This window comes from Pipistrellus kuhlii, unplaced genomic scaffold (assembly GCF_014108245.1).
Source record: "Pipistrellus kuhlii isolate mPipKuh1 unplaced genomic scaffold, mPipKuh1.p scaffold_m20_p_1, whole genome shotgun sequence".
Lineage (NCBI taxonomy): Eukaryota > Metazoa > Chordata > Mammalia > Chiroptera > Vespertilionidae > Pipistrellus > Pipistrellus kuhlii.
The window spans coordinates 68,050,189-68,067,213 of NW_023425404.1; the positions used below are offsets into that span (position 1 = coordinate 68,050,189).

The 17,025-nt window shown below is 35.0% G+C and overlaps 1 pseudogene; it reads left to right on the forward strand.

Moving 5' to 3' along the window:
* Positions 1 to 7,504: 7,504 nt before the first annotated feature.
* The window catches only part of LOC118715314, a 34,617-nt pseudogene continuing 25,096 nt past the window's right edge, over positions 7,505 to 17,025 (forward strand).

The following is a 17,025-nucleotide window of genomic DNA, read 5'->3' on the forward strand; positions in this document are numbered from 1 at the left end:
ATGATGTTCATTTCATGGCAGGCTGTTTCTCCGTGTGGGTGGTCAGCACTGGGGTTTCTGTATCAGGCTTCCTTTGGCATTGTGGTGGTGGTGGTGGTGGTGGTGGCGGGGGTGGGGGGTGGGGGGGTGACACAGCATAAAGGTGTGAGCACAACCCGTGTGGACTCCTCAGACTTCTTGTTGAGCGCCTTCTGTATACCTTTTGTATACCTGGTGGATGTCTCCCCTCAGAAGGGGTGCCACAGCTCGGTCACCTGCTCCCTGTGTCCAACACCAGCAGGTGGGGAGGCATATTGGGGCAGAGCCAGCCAGGGGGAGGGGCCAGATCAGGTTGGTTGGCTGCCGCAGTGCATGTCATAACCAACCTTTGTTCCAGTGTTCTGCCATAATAGTTGCTGGGTTTTTTATATATATAGATTGGAGGCTCAGTGCATGAAATTTGTGTACGGGGGTGTGTGTCCCTCAGCCCAGCCTGCACCCTCTCCAATCTGGGACCCTTCCAGGGATGTCAGACTGCCTATTTTGGCCTGATCCTACCATGGGCAGTCGGACATCCCTCTCAAAATCCAGGACTGCTGGCTCACAACTACTCACCTGCCTAACTTCCTGATTGTCCCTAACTTCTTCTGCCTGCCAGCCTTATCACCTCCTAACCACTCCCCTGCCAGCCTGATTAATGCCTGACTGCTCCCCTGTCAGCCTATTTGCCCCTAACTGCCCTCCCCTGCAGGCCCAAGTCCCCCCAACTGCCTTTCCCAGTAGGCCCAGTCACCCCCAACTTTCCTCCTCTGCCAGCCTAGTTACCCTTAATTGTCCTCCCCTGCAGGCTTGATCACCCCCAACTGCTCTCCCTTGCAGGCCTGGTCCCTCCCAACTGCCCTCCCCTGCTGGCCATCTTGTGGTGGCCATCTTGTGTCCACATGGGGTCAGTCATCTTTGACAACATGGGGGCAGCCATCTTGTGTGTTGGAGTGATGGTAAATTTGCATATTATTCTTTTATTAGATGGAAGGATTAGATAGGATAGTTGCCTGGTGCACGATTGGGAGCTGGCTGGTTTGCCCTGAAGGGTGTCCTCGATCAAAGTGGGGATTCTCTTGGGGCATGGAGCAGCCTGAGTGAGGGGCCTGTGGTGGTTTGCAGGCTGGTCACGCGCGCCACCCCCCCCCCCCCCCCCCCCAGCAAGCCAAGTGGAGGCCCTGGTATCTGGGATTTATTTATCTTCTATAATTGAAACTTTGTAGCCTTAAGCAAAGGCCAAGGCAGGCCAAGGCAGGCCAAAAGCTTGGCTTCCTCCATTTCTAGGGAAAACTAAGTCTCCTGCTCACTCTGTGACTGCAGCCATCTTAGTTGGGTTAATTTGCATAATCATTCCTGATTGGCTGGTGGGCGTGACTTGTGGGCATACCAGGGGTATGGTCAATTTGCATATTACTCTTTTATTAGATAGGAATATTGATTATAATGAGTTCAATATGTTTGTATGCCCTGTGTAAATATTTATTATTCTTTTGTAATTTTAATTATAAAACTCCTTAGGATACATCATCTACACTGATGACACCAATATTAATTGAAATGTGCATCCTTTGTATAAAGACTAAAGTAAATGTGCCTGATATTCAGGGATAAAATAATTTTAAAAAATCAGTGAATGAATGAAGATAAGCTAAAAGCACAAATTAGACATTTTGTTTTGTTCAGTGTATAATAGATACAGATAAGTATAATTTGCAATACTCATAGAATTGATCATTAACATTTTCTAACTTTATGAAGTTACTTGGACTAAAGGCAGCTACAGTTTTCACTGAAATAGAGTATGTATCTAATTCACTAATTTGAACATTTTTAATGAAAAGGTATAGTAAATACAGAATAAAGAAATTGAGGGAACAAATAATAATTTTCACTTAACAAAACCCTACAGGTTAAATAGATGAGAACTAAAGATTTGAATTCATTTCCCAGAACAGTGCTTTATTATCAAAATAAACTTGAGACCACCACTTAACTGCAAAGAGAAGGCAACAAAGACATTAGTCATCAATCATCCTAAATAAACAGTGTCTGATTGCACTATTGGCATAAATTTTGTCCTTACAAATGTCTTGGATTTGTATCATATACCCATACAACTTAATTTAATGCCTACCTACTCTAGGATTTAATATCTGAAAACAGAAGTTGTAGGAGGCATTTCTAAATCTAAAAGGAGACCAAAATAGTTATGGGAATGTTTTGTGGAAGTTCTTCTAGTTTGAATATATTTTTTTGTTTTTTGGCCAGTTAAAAGGTTCTTAGTAATTTAAAACATTTAATTGTTTTTAACTGACTAAAGCTACATGTAGTTGGTTTCAAAGTTTGTTTTAAAAAATTATATCTGTCTTAGTTTCTAGAGTTGTTCATGATGTATTTATTTTCAAGAAGCATCTACTAGTAAACAAGTCAATAATTTAGTTTAACTAGAAATTATAAAGTATAATATACTAAATGAAAATGCCATATTGAAATTTTGTCTAGGATTTTTTATGATTGATTTTTCTGATAGAGACACAGTATAGGCAGCTTTTTCCTAAACTAGTCTAGTGATTAATTCTTCACACCTCATCTTGCGATAAAGACATAACATACTCAGACAGCCTTACTGGAACACATTTACTCAACACATTTGATTGTACATTTTATAAGTAAATGACATTCTCTCATTGAGTAGGCGGGGTCTGTTTTTAAATGGGGGAAAGGATGGAACTCCATATGTTGGCAGCGAAACGTAATGGCACCAGGTGTTAGACCTGGGTTCAGCAACCCTGATACTTGAGTTCTGGCTAAGAAAGAATTCTGAGACAAGACTCATAATAGAAAGTTTATTTAGAAAGTCACAGAGGTAGGAAAAGTGAGCCACAGAAGAAATGGGCTCAGAAAATGAGTTACAGGCTCAAAAGAAGGGCCTTTGGAACTTAGGCCCCAGATGGCATGGGGGGTGTGGAGAGATAGAGAGACTCCTTGAAAGATAAAAGAGAGAAGAAAAAGAGAGTGGAAAGGGTCTTTCCCCTGCTAAATACAAGACCAGGCTGCTTACTTACTCAAATCAAACAGCAATAAAATTGAATCTTTATAGATTTTACATGTAATTTCTAATGAATGATATGGGTTGATTAGTATTCTTATAAAGCTAAGCAATCATGCCTTTTATAACATTCTTTTAATTATTTACATTTTTACTAATGTTTTATAGGGTTCTATACTGTATAGGCTTACCTCCCCACCCCCATCCCCCCAAAAATCACAACTATTATTAGAGGTGTTTTTTGTTTTGTTTTGTTTTTACCTTTTTATCTCCTAAACCACTTAATATTTGATTTATAGGAGTAACACAACATTCAAATTTGGCATGCCAGATATTGTTTTCTGTTTCTATTTTTTATTCCTATTCATCTAATTTTCCAATCAAAGGCACAAAAAATATAGTCTGTGCAGCAACTTCTAATTGTAATGTATTGACATAAAACTGATTAATTTGCCAAAAGTGATAAGAATTGGTATTATCTATTAAGATAATATATTGGGAATTTGTGACTTGAAAGCCTCGGTTTATTCAATTTAATATGTATTTACTGAATGCCAAATGAATGCTTAGTGTTGATTAAAAGTTAAGTGACATCTATCCCATCTTCAAGATCCTACAATCTAGCCAATAAAACATAGATATCCACATATGTGTTCAACAGCCTTAGAAATCATAAATCTTAGGCATGAAATATTAAAATGTAATATAAAGTCTAAAGGTTATTAATTGCTAATTTGAGCTTAACCATTTTTTTTGGTCTATGGAGTAATAATTAATTGTCTTCTATGTGATAAAATTATTATTTGTTCTCAACAATCTTAAAGTTAATTAAGATATACAAATTCTTTTGGTACTCAATGTACTAAATGTTGAAGGATGAGTTAAAAATCATCCTAAAACTTATAAGGAACCAGAAAGACCCCAAAGAGCCAAAGCAATCTTAAGGAAGAGGAACAAAGTAGGCAGTATTATATTATCTGATATAAAATTATATTAAAAAGCTACCGTAAACAAAACAGCATGATATTGGCATAAAAATAGACACATAGCCCAGTTAGCATGGCTCAGTGGTTGAGTATTGACCTATGAACCAGGAAGTCATGGTTGGATTCCTGATCAGGGCACATGCCTGGGTTGTGGGCTCGAACCTCAATGTGGGGTGTGCTGGAGGCAGCCTATCAATGATTGTCTCTCATTGATGTTTATATTGCTCTCTTCCCCTCACTTCCTCTCTGAAATCAATAAAAATATATTTAAAAGATAAAATAAAAGCAGACACATAGATCAATGGAACAGAATGAGGAGCCCAGAAATAAACCCACAACTACATGGTCAATTAATCTATCACAAAGGAGGCAAGAATAAACGAAGAGGGAGAGTCTCTTCAATAAATGGTATTGGGAAAAATGGACAGATACATGCAAAAAAAATAAATAAAACTAACCACTTTCTTATATAATATATGAATAAACTCAAAATGGATTCATGACTTAAATATAAGACCTGAAACCATAAAACTCCTAGAAGAAAACCTGGGCAGTGAACACTTTGACATTACTCTTGGTAATAGTCTTTTTGGATATATCTCTTTGGACAAGGGAAACAAAAGAAAAAAAAATAAGCAAATGCGATTACATCAAGCTAAAAAGTCTTTGCACAGCAAAGGAAACAATCAACAAAATAAAAAGACACTCTACTGAATTGAAGAAAATATTTTCCAATGACATATCTGATAAGGGGTTATTATCCAAAATATATAAGAAACTCATACAACTGAACATCAAACAAAAAGCAAAAAGAATTCAATTAAATAATGGGCAGAGGACCTGAATAGACACTTTTGTGAAAAAACACACACACAGAATATTCTTAATGTCACTAGTCATCAGATAAATGCAAATTAAAACCACAATGAGGTATCACATCACACCTGTCAGATGGCTATTATTAATAAATCAACAAACAACAAGTGTTAGTGAGGATGTGGAGAAAAGGAAACCCTCATGCACTGTTGGTGGGAATGTAAATTGGTGCAGCCACTATAGAAAAGTGTGGAAGTTCCTTAAAAAATTAAAAATTGAACTTTCATACAATTCAGCAATTTGACTTCTGCGTACTTATCCAAAGAAATCCAAACCATTGGTTTGAATAGATATATGCAGTCCTATGTTCATTGCAGCATTATTTACAATAGCCAAGATATGGAAACAATCTAAGTGCCCATGAGTAAATGATGAGATAAAAAAGATGTAGCCCATATGTACTGTAAAATGGAATATTACTCAACCATAGGAAAAATGAAATCTTGCCATTTCCAATGACATCAATATACCTAGATGGTATTATGATAAGTGAAATAAGTCAAAGGAAAATATCATATGATTTCACTTATATGTAGAATCCAAAAAAAAAAAAAAACCAAACCCCCCAAAAACCCCCCAAAAAACAAACCAAGACCAACAACAACAACAAAAACAAAACAAAACAGAAACTCATAAATACAGAGGACAAATTGATAATTGCCATTTGGGAGGGGTAAAACCTCACTTAAATGTTGACAAATTCTTTAAGCTACTACAAAATACAAACAGAAATAATTGGGCTGCCATTTATAAGATATGATAGAAAAGCACCAAGAATGAAAAAAAGAGAGAGAATGCAACTTTATTAATTTAAATATATCTTTTTAAAAATATATATATTTTATTGATTTTTTACAGAGAGGAAGAGAGAGGGATAGAAAGTTAGAAACATCAATGAGGGAGAAACATCGATCAGCTGCCTCCTGCACACTCCCTACTAGGGATGTGTCTGCCACCAAGGTACATGCCCTTGACCGGAATTGAGCCTGGGACCCTTCAGTCCGCAGGCCGAAGCTCTACCCATTGAGCCAAACCGGTTTCGGCCTCAAATATATCTTAATGCTATATTCCTTCTTAATGAATCACATGGACTTTTATGTATAAACAAAACTGAGTCCAAATATTGTGGCTATTCAGTAAAAATAAGTGGCTGCCATTCTAATACCTGTGTTGTTTGGCTTAGGTCTTAATTCTCAATTAAAAGTGCAATGAAGCACTCATTATTTAACAATGTTTTAAGGGGATACAAATTTAAAGGAGATGGCCATTTTAGCAATTATTTTGCTATTGTCATGTCATGAAAATGTCTTTTTCCTTAACTTGATTTTAAATCCCAAAGCTGAATTTGTTGATGGAAAACAAGAAGCAAAGTTTCTATTTGTGGAAATAGAAAGAAGAGTACATGAGGGGCAGAGTGTGCTTTGCTTGGCATTTCTTTTACTACCATTTTATTTTTGTTTTCAGTGCTAGAGGGCAGCAAATTGGCAGGTGTAAGAAGGCTCTGGCTGTATTACAATCAGTTATTATAGGTTAAAATGTCTCTGGTGCATTAGGAATTAGGCACACAACTCCAGTTAAGAATAATGGAAGCTTAATGTTTAATTTCCAACACAGCACAAATATACTTCTTCAGCCTACGCTTGCAATAATTTTCACCAACTCTTAAAAAGTTTACACAAATGGAATATTAAGGATCCTTCTGTTTGTGTCTTGTACTTTTAAAGAAAGTTTGAAATTTTGATACTTTTTTATGTGAAGTTCTAAGCCTATATAATTAAAGGCTAATGTGCAAATAGACTGAACTGAAGAAAGATTGGTCGCTATGATGCACACTGACCACTAGGGGACAGATCCTCAACGCAGGAGCTACCCCTTGGTGGTCAGTGGGCTCCCACAGGGGGAGCACCACTCAGCCAGAAGCTGGGCTCATGGCAGCAGCGGTGGTGGGAGCCTTTCCCGCCTCTGCAGCAGCACTAAGGATGTCCGACTGCTGGGGAGTGGGCCTAAGTCGGCAGTCGGACATCCACCAGGGCTCCTGGACTGTGAGAGGGTGCAGGTGGGGCTGAGGGACCCCCACTGAGTACATGAATTTTGTGCACTGGGCCTCTAGTGTAGTATATAATTTGCCATAATAAGGTAGGTAAGGAATAAATATTTCTCTACAACTGTGAGAGAGGGAGGTTGCACAAAATATTTATTTCAATTTGGACAGTATAAGTTGTGGTGTGCCTGAAATAATTGTTGACTTCAGTTGACATGATATTGTTTTTCAGACCATTGGAACTAACTAAACTTGATGCACATTGAAGGAATTATCTCAAAACACTTGGATTATTTTAGCTCGGGCACTAGGATTTGAGAATTTATCAATTTAAAGGATTACTCATTTAATGGTATCCATATAGTAGATTGTTATAACTTTTAATTTTTGAAAATTGTAAATAGCTCTCTGTCTATCTAATTTGGTGTACAACAGAACCTTTTATGATACAGTTTGCACTTGACTAGGATTTGCATGTACCACATGCCATATCATGTCCCAGAAACAGTAACCACTAGCAGATAAAGCCTAATGTCACATGATTACACAGAACACAAAGGTTATCATGCATGTGCAGCTATTCCTTTTAATAAGGAACTTTCACTTCCAGGAAAGGAGAGTCAGAATGGTTTCATAAAACATTTTGGGTGGACCACATTCCCACCACACATTGATCTGCAGCAACTTTTTGAAAGCTCCTGGAAAGATGAACTGCCCACGACTCTGTACTTGCTCTGCACTCAGACCAAGAGCCAAGATAATTCTGACTTTGAGGAGGAACAGTTGAAAAAAGACAACAGTAGAGAGGTATGAAATAAATAATAAATAAACAAATGACTATTGACTAAAACAATTAATTTCGCCCCAGGCTTCTGCAATAGCTTATAAATTCTTACCGCCATGAGTTTACAGCTGTAATTTCAGGACATAATAGGAGATTGAATCTTATACAGGCAATGGAACAGATGATCAAATTCACAAGGGATTGTGTCAGGCTTTTTCCAGTACTAAAGAAACATATTAATCCTTGTCACTGTTTGCAGAAATGCTGTGACAGAAATAAACCTGTACTGTAACTTGGCCCTTTTAATGAGCTTCTGGAGTGTGGGCTTTCCACTCAGCACCTGAAAAACACAACAAAACACCTTTTATATTAAAGATGTGAGGTTTGCTGCTGGCTAAATTTGTACACAGAAGTCTATAAACCAGTGCTCAGCCAGCTGGGAAGCAAGAAAGCAAATTCAGATTCTGCCATGAACTTCACAGACCAATTATCTACTTGGAATCATGGGAGTTTAACAAACAAATACCAGCCCCTGCTGAGCCTTTTCAGGCCAGCAGCTTATGGGTGATTCAGTTGCATCCGAGGCTTTTAGACTGATCAATTCTTAATCACAAAGCACAAAAATTATTCTCAGACTCATGTCAGTTTCTTTGGACACGTTTGTTAACAATCTGCTGCAAATAATTTTTTTTTTTAAAGAAACTGCAGACACTGTTTTTATTGACTCCCCACTTGTAAAATGTTTATAGCTTGTTAATTTATATTTACCCCTTTACTTTTGCCTGCAAATCAACATCACTTAGCACAGTTTGGTTACACTTTGTCCAAAGGAAATTACAGAAGCCTGCTATGGGGCTAAAATGAAGGAAAGCTGCGGAAAATCAATACACTGCTGATTAAACAGATCGTAGCAAATTCACGGCTGTGTGCGACAGCGTGGAGACAGCAGTGTGATGCCTATCTAGCAGTTAATGTGCTTTCACTCAGGTGAAGAGAATTTCAGAATAAGGCAAAATCACCCAGAAAAACAAGAACTGCTTTACCCAAGAATGTATGTGCTTATAGGAAACCTGCATTTCGTGTAAAGTAGCATTTCACATGAGGAATAAATAGGATGCATTTATTTTACGAAATAAAGCAGTGTAGTATCTTTATTAGGATGTTCATCCTTTGTATTCTGAAAGAAACTGGCATGGCAAGCTATCACCTCCTTGCTACCACCAGTCAACTCTTTTCCTTTGATCAAGTTTACTCACATTTTCTTGTATAGTTTCAAACTGGCAATAATCGAAGTGTCTGAGAGGCAGATTCTATGGAGAGGATGTCCAAAAGTAATCATGATAGCGCTCCCACAAATTCTAAGCAATTCAGAAAAAAATCATTTAATTTCCAATTTCACAGTAGAAGGATAAAAATGAAGTAAATCAAGCATAAAGAGGAGATACAGTTCATACATAACTAATTTTTAAAAATACAGTGGCAATGGACAATTTTAATTCAGTGCAGTAGTGAAGACTAACGCTTACTTGTAAATCGTGGACAAAACAGCATTTGAGTTACAGGGAAGGTTTGAGGTATCCTGACTAGAGCGAAGGTACTGTGAGTTAAAGTTGTAAACTCTCATTTCTATGCAACCAAGTTCTTAGGCTCTGCCCACTGAGTACTTTGAAAGCTGTAGAAAAATATGCACATCCCAAAGCCTGGTTAAGAGGCGGTACTTCTTTTATTCCATTAAAGAATTGTGCTGCGTTGCACTGCATAGGAATTAAGATGAGAAATGAATTAACCAAAGTTTGAATACAATTTTTCTGGGAAAAGTGTAAATAGAAGAAATTTTATTTCAAACGTTTGTTAATTTTTTTTACTTGACACATACATATATCTATTTAGACAATTGTGATGTTATACTAACGTTTTGTGTGTTTGTTTTTAACTTGGTACACCAGGGTTAAACTTGTGACTCTACTTACCATTGTTCATTCAGGGTAACTGTAGCTCTGATCTGTTATTCTGGCAGATAAATTTCAGTAGTAAGTCCTTGTACTAAAAAAATATACTTGAAAAATTGTGTTCTATACACAAAAGCCAACTTCAGTTTTAATCTCTGTTGTTTTTAATTCCCTCTCTTTCAAAATATCAGTCTTTCAAATGGTGACATGGTTAACTTCTTTGCCAAATCCCATGTGTTAAAATGAAGGTGTTTTTGAGTCATCCAAGCTTATAAAAAGACCTTTAACAAGTAAACAGCTTTTTTTTTTTTTTTTTTTTCCTTCCTAACTGGAAGATGTGGTATAAGAAAACACATTCATGGACACCATATGTGAATCAACTTTTATCCCATGATTTTGAGAATTCCTAGAAAGTGAGGAATTTAAATTTATAGTCTGAAGAGGCCGACCCGTGACACTATTTTCATACTGAAATATACGGCCATATAAAACGCAAGGTGTTATGCTTTGATTATTCTATTTAAAACATCTTTGATTATTTTATTTAGAAAAAAGAGGTCTGTAGTTCAGAATATGAAAAATAATCATTACTTCAGTATCTCTATTTTACATAAGTATTAATGTCTCTTTCTTGTATTATGGTAAACTCTCCTCTCAACTTTTTCACATGTAATGTTCAAAGAATGAGATAACTTTTACTTAGTTAAATATAATTTTATGATATTAGGAGAACAAAATAATGGATATCAATGGGAAAAAAGTATTTTAGAAAATGTAAAAAATACCTATATTTGAAATATTTATTGGTTTGCTAAGTTAATAGTGTTCCTGAATATGTATTTTAAGAACTTCCTTTGTGGCTTTGAAAGAAAACATAATTGAAGCAACAGAGTAAAATAGGAGATAATGGAAGAAGGAAAGACTGAATAACTCAAGTAAAAATATCTGAAAAAATTTATTTCTTGAGTTTCACCATTATGTAAAATTATATTGTCACATAGTTTTAATAAGTTAACAATGGTTGCTTGCTTGTAAACATGCTTTACTTTATTTAAAATCCATGCCCTGTATAAGTCTGCAAGTTGTCAGGGGTTTGAATACCCTTTGGTAGAAACCCACTTTTTCTTATTAATACATAGTAATTTATTAGCACTAAGCATATGATCCCTCTGGAAAAAAAATGATGCACACTGCTTTCTAGACTATAATTTCAATGTTAACAATATTCATCTTTAATTAAATTATAGTGATTGTAGAAATATACATCCTTAATTAAATTATAGCATGCACATAATGAAATGACTATTGCACTATTAAAACATATTTGAAAATGTCCTACTGAATTTTGAATGCTATGTGTCATCTCCAAAGTATGACTAACTGGGTTTAGAAATGACTAGAAAGTCAACTGAAAAATTACCCAAGTAAAACTGTTTGGCTCTTTAAAGAACTGTGCATTAAATTCTGGACAGTTTTTCTATTAAAAATAAATATGCTTCTTATAGTATATACAGTATTATGCTGCTAAATTAATTGCCATACTCCCATTTGTTAAAGAATCTCACTCCATGTGAAAAGCAAAGTCTCACTGGATATGAATTTTACACTGAGCTAGATCAATCCCAATACCAGTAAATGGATATTATTAAACAGCATGGGGTAGTGCAAACTGGGAAAGAAAACTTGTAGTGTGCTGCCTTTGAGCAGACCTGGCTTGCATGCTGTGACAGGGCAATTGTCGACATGCTTTTTCATGCCAATCTGCAGCTTTTTCAACTCTAGATGCTATGGCAACCAGGGTTTAACAGACTAAGCAGCTAACAAGCTTCCCTGATGGAATTGTCTGGTTGTGTGATTGCCTTGTCTTAGGGAAAATATCAAATAGAATGAAGATGCTTGTGGACATTTGTCAAACTGATTATAATTTAAACAGTTGAATCATAATTGACTGTTGTGCACTGTACAGAGGTGAGATATGCTATTTTCCACGTTCCTTGCAGAGCACACCACTGCATTCCCGCATAGGCTGTCTCCCTTGAGAACAATGGGTCCTGTTGCTGTAGGTTTGGTGCAACATGGCAGTCCACATCTTACACCACATCATCTGGGAAAGAAAAGAGTGTGGACAGTTCTGAGTATCTTCTATTTGAAAAGCCTTGTGTTTGATTTGAACTATATTTGTAGGAAATACAATGAACACAAGTTGATGTGAAAAGATACTTCTCTTTTATAAAATGTTCCTGTTCATGGTAAGTTGTAAATCAAAATATGCAGGTGAATTAATTTGTTATTTATGATTGGGCATAATTTTAGTTCTTTGAGAATATTGATTTTTAAAATTTGCAACCACTTAAACATGTATTTGTGTCACCAATCATATGCATAATTTAAGACACTGAGGAAATAATCAAGCGTCTCTGATGGAATGGTCTTGTTTTAACACTGCCTTGTCCTATTGAAAATAGAAGGTAGAAGATAACTCTATTGCTTTAAATGTTAAGAGCTTACTAACACAATTTCAGTCTCTTTAAATAGTCAAAGGCATGTATTTTTAAGATCATTTGATACCAAATCTTAATTTTAAAAAAGGCTACATCTTTATAAAAATTAAAATCATTAGAACACACATTTCAAATGAAATATGCATTATCAGAAACAAAATATAGGTTTCTAGTTAGAACATTGTGAAATAGATTATTTTGTCCTTTAAAAAGGATCAACATTATGTCTTGAGTATAAAAATTTTATATTTTCAGTAGGTTTTGAGCCCATTGAGATTTGTTTAGTATAAGTTGATGGTAAAAATTTTAGCACACTCATCTTGGGCATATCTCATGAACCAAATAATTCTGCTGTTTTTCTGGGTTTTGTTTTAATTTAAAATTTGGAATACTTCAAATTGATACTTTTGGTTCCAGATTCTAAGACCTCTGGAAAAAGTAGGCCGCCTTCCTCCTCTTGCTTTCAGTAGAATGGGGAGTAATCCAAGTTGCCTTTTAAAATACCTACAAAGTCACATATAATGACTTATGTCTAGAGGATACAATTCTTAGAAGGGGTCTTTTGAGAGACCTATTTTTTTTTTTTCTTAAACAGAAAGATCTCAGAGTTGAGAACACCTTTTTCTATGATGAGAAGTGCACACCAGAAGGATGAGGAATGAAATTTGGAACATTTTGCTCTTTTTATAAAGACCTTTTCTACACTAAGTTGTAAAAAAAATATTTTTTGCAGAGTTATAGTGTATCAAAATTAACAAGCTAAGAATTACATTAAAGCTTTCTTTTACATGAGCATTCATCATTTTTCACAAAAATAACTTTTATTCTCTGGGTTAGCAGGTCTTCTTATCTATTTCTCTCTGAGTTTTAAAATTAGCCTCCATTACTAGTCACCTCTGTTCCTATCACTTCCCTATAGTCAGTTAGTGTTGCACTAGAGAGAGAAATCTGTTTTATTTCTCTGAAAAAAAGGAATATCACTTTTTTTTTCCTATCCAACAGGAGTTTACTTGAGTCACTTGCTAAATTAATATAATTTAAAATTAAGAATAATCATATATTTTTAGCAGAATGAGAATTTTGAATTTTTATTTTGAATATTAAGAATTCAGATTTGATAGATTTTAGCTTTGAATTTATTGAAACTCTTTTTTTTTATTCAATAGATTCAAACTTAGAGTCCAATATATAGCACCTACTGTGGAGTTTAAAGAACTATGCCTGAAAGTACCTTCTCATTCCTGCTTTTTTAATTTTCAAAACACTTTTTTACACTTAAAAGTAAAATGAATGTAATAATAATAATAGTAGGAATCATAGTCATGTTAATGAAAACACCTAAAATTTATTTAGTACTTACTATATTCTCTGTTTTTATGTAATTACTTTAATGTATTAACTCTTTTAATCCTCTCAGCAAGCCTAAGAATATGGTGTTATTATTTCTGTTATATAGATGATGAAACTGAAGCACAAAGAAATTACTGAGTTCCTTGATGTCACACACCTGATAAATGTGAATCAGTATTATAACCCAGGTCATCTGTCTCCACTACAAAAGCTCTTAACTCTCAGAAGTCTTCCTTTGGAAATTCAAAAGCTGTACTCTAATCCTAGGTACTGATGAATATATTTTACTAGTACATCCATTTACATTTGATGAAGATGGTGTTGGTTGTCTCTGACATCATATGATTGTATGTTCTCAAAGCTTATACTTATGTATGATATTTTGCAGAGTTTTAAACAGAAAGAGGGTTAGGAAATTAAATCCTAAAACTGTATCAACATAATTATATTTATGTATTGTGGAGAGATAGTACTGTTTTTTAAGTACTCACTATGTTTTTGTTCTTGTGCTAGGTGCTTTAGTTATGCTCAAACCTAAATACTATGAAGAAGGTATGAGTATTCCAATTTTCATACAGGAAGACTGAGGCATAAGGAAGCTTTAATGCAAAACTAGTTAAGTAACTGGAAATGAGACTCCAATCAAAAGTATATCTGAATATACTTCTTTCTTCCAAGGTTTTCTTATTACTAAACCTAAAGTATTTTATATTATAGAATTTAAGAAAATGAGAATTTAAATATTTCCCAATCTTACTGGAAGGTAAAAGGTAAAAGAAGCTATGCCATTAGTGACTTCAGAGAGGTATTATAGATTTATTCTTTTAAAAAGTTATTGAGAGTGTAAATAATCTTTTTCAGCAATTCAGCTCACATAATTTATTTTTACCCTATAACAGAGATAACACTCTACACATATCTTATAAAAACAGCACTTTGTTTTATTACCAACTGATCTTGCTCTGGAGTCTAGGTTTTATTGATAGAAGAAATAAATTTTTATTTGTTAATTATAGATAGCTAATGTCTTCCAGTTTAAAACAATCCTGTGGCTATTAATGTCCACATATTCTTTGATATTTCTCCCTCAAAATGTGGAGTCGAGAATCTAATTAGTCAGAAACAGTGTTTGACACTGTCCTGCACTACAGATTGAGAGGCATGGCAGATATACCTAATACAGAATCACAAACCCAAATAGGCAGTCAAAATGAGGAGTCAAAGAAGCGAACCACAAATAAAAAAATAAGATAATTTTTCAGAAGCAATAAATGAAATGGAGATAATAAATTTATCTGATACAGCGTTTAGAATAATGAGGGTAAAGATGCTTAACAGCATGAGAGTGACATAGCACAAATAAAGAACACATTGGAAGGAATACACAACAGATTAGGGAAAGCTGAGAATCTAATCAGTGAATTAGAAGACAGGATTGAAAAAAATCACTCAATTAGAGAACCAAAAATAAAAAAAAAACAATTAAAAAACAGAGGGCAGCTTAAGGGAGCTGTAGAACAGGGTGAAATGTAACAATATTCGAATAGCAGGTGTGTCAGATGAGCTAGAAAGGGAGAGAGGGATAGAGAATATGATTGAAGAAATAATGGCAGAAAACTTCCCTAACCTGGTAAAGAAAAAAGTCACCCAAGTTCAGGAGGCACAGAGAAACACAAGCAAGAAGAACCCAAACAGGCCCATCCCCAGACCCATAATAATTAAAATGCCAAAAATTAAAGACAAAGAAAGAATCTTAAAGGCAGCAAGAGAAAACTGTTACCTACAAAGGAGTTCCCATAAGGCTGACACCTAATTTCTCATCAGAAACTCTATAGGACGGAAGGAAATGGCAAAAAGTATTCAAGGTAATGAAAAGCAAGGATATAAAACCAAGATTACCATACCCAGCAAGGCTATTATTCAAAATAGATGGTCAAATAAAAAGCTTCCCAGACAAAAAAAAAAAAAAAAAAAAAAAAAAAAGGATAAAGGAGTACATCACCACCAAGCCAGCATTACAAGAAATGCTAAAGGGATTGCTGTAATAATAAGAAGAAATAGAAAGAAAACGCAAGGCATACAGATAAAATGACAATAAATAAGTACCTGTAAATACTAACTGTAAAGTCATTGGATTAAATGCTCCCATCAAAAGGTATAGGGTAGCTGAATGGGTAAGAAAACATGACCCAACTATATGCTGTCTACAAGAGACCTTCTCAGAACAAAAGACACACACAAGATGAGAATGAAGGGATGGAAAAAATTTTCCATGCAAACGGAAAAGGAAAAAAGATGGAATTGCAATAGTCATATCTGACAAAATAGACTTCAAAATGAAGGCCATCACAAGAGACAACAAAGGTCACTACATAATACTAAAGGGATCAATTCAACAAGAGGATATAACTCTGGTAAACATAAATGTACCCAATATGCCAATAGGAGCATCTAAATATCTAAAAAAAAACATATTCCAGAGGACTTTAAGGGATAGACAACAATGCAGTCATAGTAGGGAATTTTAACACACCACAGATTTCATTGGATAGATCTTCCAGACAAAAAAATTAACAAATGAAACAGTGACTAAAGTATACATTGGATCAGATGGATTTAATTGACATTTTAGGACATTTCACCCCAAAGCTGAAGTATATACATTCTTCTCAAGTACACATGGATCATTCACAAAGACAGACCACACATTTAGGACACAAATCAAGTCTTTACAAGTTCAAGAAGATTGAAATCATTTCAGCATCTTCTCACAGTGAAATAAAATTAGAAATCAAGTACAATAAAAACACCCCAAAACATTTGAATATATGGAAGCAAAATAGCATGATACTGAACAATGAAAGGGTTACCAATGAGATAAGAAAGAAATTAAAAAACTCCTGGAAACAAATTAAAATGAACACAAAACAACCCCAAATCTCTCTGGGACACAGTAAAAGCAAAAGTCCTGAGAGGGAAATTCAAGGCCTACCTCAAAAAAACAAGAAAAATTAGCAATAAATTATTTAATTCTACAACTTAAAGAACTAGAAAAAGAAAAACAAGAAAAGCCCAAGTAAGTAGAAGGAAGGAAATAATAAAGATTAGAGCAGAAATAAATGACATAGAGATTAAAAAAAATACATAAACAAGATTGATTAACCGTTAGCCAGTCTCATCAAGAAACAGAGAGAGGATCTAAAAAAAAATCAGAAACAAAAGTGGAGAAATAACTGAAACCACAGAAATACAAAGGTTAGTAAGAAAAAAATTATGAACAACTATACATTGAGTGGCCAGATTGTTATGATCTCTGAACACATAATAATCTGGCCACTCAGTGTATATTCTATATAATAAAAAGCTAATATGCAAATTGTCCCCTCGACCAGGAGTTAGACCAGCAGGCAGGCTGGACAATCACCCATGTCCCCTCCCCCACCCATGCAGGAATTCATGCACTAGGCC